This window comes from Suricata suricatta, chromosome 2 (genome assembly GCF_006229205.1).
Source record: "Suricata suricatta isolate VVHF042 chromosome 2, meerkat_22Aug2017_6uvM2_HiC, whole genome shotgun sequence".
Classification (NCBI taxonomy): Eukaryota; Metazoa; Chordata; class Mammalia; order Carnivora; family Herpestidae; genus Suricata; species Suricata suricatta.
Window position 1 is genome coordinate 4,178,099 of NC_043701.1, and position 3,673 is coordinate 4,181,771.

At 50.7% G+C, this 3,673-nt stretch overlaps 1 pseudogene; it reads left to right on the forward strand.

Moving 5' to 3' along the window:
- The first annotated feature begins 2,700 nt into the window (after positions 1-2,700).
- On the forward strand, positions 2,701-3,363 carry LOC115304220 (annotated as a pseudogene).
- Positions 3,364-3,673: the final 310 nt, after the last annotated feature.

Sequence of the window (3,673 nt, forward strand, 5' to 3'; positions counted from 1 at the left end):
ACAGGTTAGGGAGGCTGGAAAGTCCCACAGTCTGCCTAAGGACCAGGAAAGCCAGTGGTTGGGATGATTCAGTCCAAGTCTGAAAACCCAAGACCCAGGAGCTGCCATATCCAAGGTCAAGAGAAGATGGCTCTCCCAGCTCAGGAACAGAGAGAGATTTACTCTTCTTTCACCAGTTTGCTCCACTTTGATATGCCACATCAGTGAGGGTGATCTCTTAGTCAGTCCTACTGAATCCCTTCTGGAAACACCCTCACAGACACACCCAGAAAATCTATTCTACCAGCCCTCTGGGCATCCTTTAACCAACTCAGGTTGACACATAAAATTAACCAAGGCGATGTACTAACTAACCTTATTGTGAGGATCATTTTACAATATATACATGCATCAAATCGTCACATCATATGCCTTAAACTTGCACAATTCGTGCCAATTTCATCTAGTAAAGTTGGGGAGAAAACATTAGACATTACAGCTAGCCTTCCATTTCTACTTTTCTTGGAAGTCCGAAAAAACTTGATCCTGGCCCCAGGCATGGTAACACCTAACCGTGTGGCCTTGGGAAAGTCACTTCACCTCTCTGGAAAGGTCAAAGATTGGGCTGGATTAGAAGTCACAAGTCCTGTCGTCGGGCGCTGGAAAGGAATGATACTGTGTGAAGAAGGCAGAGTGTAAGTCAAAAAGGAACGGAGGGGCCTGGGGTACATTAGGAGAGCCTAGTGAGCATCTCAAAATACTTTTTTTTTTAACTGTTAGTGCAATCCACAAATAACACTCCTGAAGGCTACACATCAGCTGCCACAGAGCTGTATGTCTCTGAAGTTCACCATATGTAAAACTTCTCCATTCTAAGATCTGGATGGGGTCGGGTAGATTATTCTCCAAAAATATGTTTCAATCAGGAAATACTTTGTTGTCTGAAATATAAATCCACACAGCTTTCTCCAGAAAAGGCAGATTTATTAGGGTCCTAGGTTTTCAGGGATCCTAAGAGAAGCCGGAGGCATGGGCCGGGCACGTCCAGAGACCTCAGGTAGAAGATTCTGTGACCCTTCAGCTCTGGGCCTCACCACTGCTAAGAAGAGCTGCCTTACAAGTTTTGGCTTCCTGTCTATCTCTGGACTCTTCACTCAGTCTCTAAGTGCCCACTTTCAAATTCTTTGGATCTCTCTCAGCCCCAGTTCCCAGCCTTGACCCCAGCAGCCATGGCCACGAAGGACTAGGTCGTGTGGTTCGATCCCGGCTCTGTAAGCACCGCTGGTCATGAGGCCGTGGAGGGACTAAGCAACCGAAGCCTTAATACAAGGTCAAAATGGAAAGTACTGATTTTCCCAGTTATGTTTTCTCCTGAACATTCCAGATCCTTCCCCTCTAATGACACCAGCCTGCTGCTAGTTCACAGACAAAATCTACCCTGCCGCCCTCCTTGTAGCTCTGCTTCCTGTCAGCACAGTAAGGGCCTCCCGGCCCTGGGCCCTCCCTGGCACCTGCGTGCTGGGTAGAATGAGAGCGCTGGAAGGCGGGCACGTGATAGGACACCCTCCTGTGACCCGGAGGGAAGAGGCACCGAGCAGCTTTGCTTCCACGTCATTCATTCTCAGCGCATATGAGATGTCATGGGCTTTATGGGTGCTAAATCAGTTTTATTGGCCATATGATTTGATTGATCTTGTTAGTCTTGACAAGAAATCAATTGGAAAAAAATATATGGTCCTTCCCGGAATGGGCTCTTTATCTTAAGGTAAAAGAACAATCAAACAGGCAGAGAGGAAGATCCAAGGCACAGCCTTGGTAAAAGATGGTATTATGGTATTACCCAGGGCCCTGGGAGGATGCTACTTTCTGGTCTCCAAAGCCGGAAGGAAATGAGGAAGGAGACACTGAACGGGATCCAGGAAATTCAGGGCTGTCATCTCCGATGAGCCTCAGAGCTTCAGAAAAGACAAGCCACTGTGTGCCCACACCTGCCCCAGGCCCCCAGCACAAAACCACAGGGGGAGAGCCATTACGGAGTCTCCTAACGAGATGAAAAGGGTATGACTGTCTTGGGTCCAGATCATATTGACTCCGCCATTCTCTGCTGGGCGACCTTGAAAACTGCCTCGAGGCTGCCGTGGGACGGCAGGTGCAGAACATGCACGTGGCCCCACGCACCTATGGGCACAGTGTGCGTCCCTTACTTCCTGTGACCTCTGGTTATAAAGGCAAATCCTGTGCTGATTCAACAAAGGGCAGAATGACTCTGTCACAACAGAACCCAACAGACCAAGGTTCATTATCAAGTCTGACAAGATACCCAGCTGTGACATCTTGGTTTCTTCATCTACAAAAGGACCTGCATCAGAATCTCTTGTAGAGCCTCACTGGTCTGCTCTGGCTGCCACAAAAGAATACCATAAACACAGTGGTTCAAAGAGCAGAAATTGGGGGCGCCTGAGGGGGGGGACTCAGTCAGTTAAGCATCCGACTTTAGCTCAGGTCATGATCTCATGATTCATGGGTTCAAGCCCCGCATCGGGCTCTGTGCTGACAGCTCAGAGGCTGGAGCCTGCTTAGGATTCTGTGTCTCCCTCTTTCTGCCCCTTCCCTGCTCACGTTCTGTCTCCCTCTCTCAAAAATGAATAAACATTTAAAAAATTTTTTTAATTAAAAAAAATAAGAAATTGGCCTCTTCTCCAAGAAAACAGCAAATAGAAGATGATGTTGGTGTTTTGGGAGCTTCTGAGAGGCTTCGGCATCCGGGGCCATGGTCATGGTCATGGTCATGGTTATGGTTGTGGCCAAGGCCACACAGCTCACAGAGGCAAGGCCGAGGACAAGGAGGGGATCCCCACCACCAAGCTGGGCCGCCTGGTCAAGGACAGGAAGATCAAGTGCCTGGAGGAGATCTGGTCTTCTCCCTGCCCATCAGGGGATCTACATCATTGACCTCTCCTGGGGGCTTCCCCCAAGGCTGAGGTTTCAAAGATGATGCCTGGACCAAGGCGGACCTGGGCTGGCCACGGGACCAGGTTCAAGGCACTTGCTGCCATCAGAGATGACAATGGACACATCAGTCTGGGTGTTCAGTGCTGCAAGGAGGTAGCCACCGCCATCCGTGGGGCCATCGCCCTGGCCAAGCTTTCCGCCGGCCAGCACACCAAGGCTACTGGGGGAACGAGACAGCGAGCCTCATGCTGTCCCATGCAAGGCGGCCGCCACGGTGGCTCCGTGCTGGCGTGCCTCCTCCCTGCCCCCAGAGGCACCGGCATCGTCCCCGCCCCTGAGCCCAAGAAGCTACTGGCAATGACCGGTCTGATGACGGCTGCCCCTCTGCCGGGGACTGCGCTCCACCCCGGGCCACTGCAATGCCTCTTCTAAGACCTAGGGCTCCCGCACCTCTGACCTCTGGAAGGAGACCCCACACACAAAATGGTATTTGGAGATTAAGAAAAGGGGGTAACATTAGCTGGATTTAATTTTTTTTAATATTTATTTTTGAGAGAGAGAAAGAGAGCACGAGATAGAAAGGGGCAGAGAGAGAGAGGGAGACACAGAATCCGAAGCAGGCTCCAGGCTCTGAGCTGTCAGCACAAAGCCTGACGTGGGGCTCAAACTCACGAACGGCAAGATCATGACCTGAGCCAAAGTTGGCCGCCTAAGCGACGGAGCTCCCAGGAGCTGAATTCAC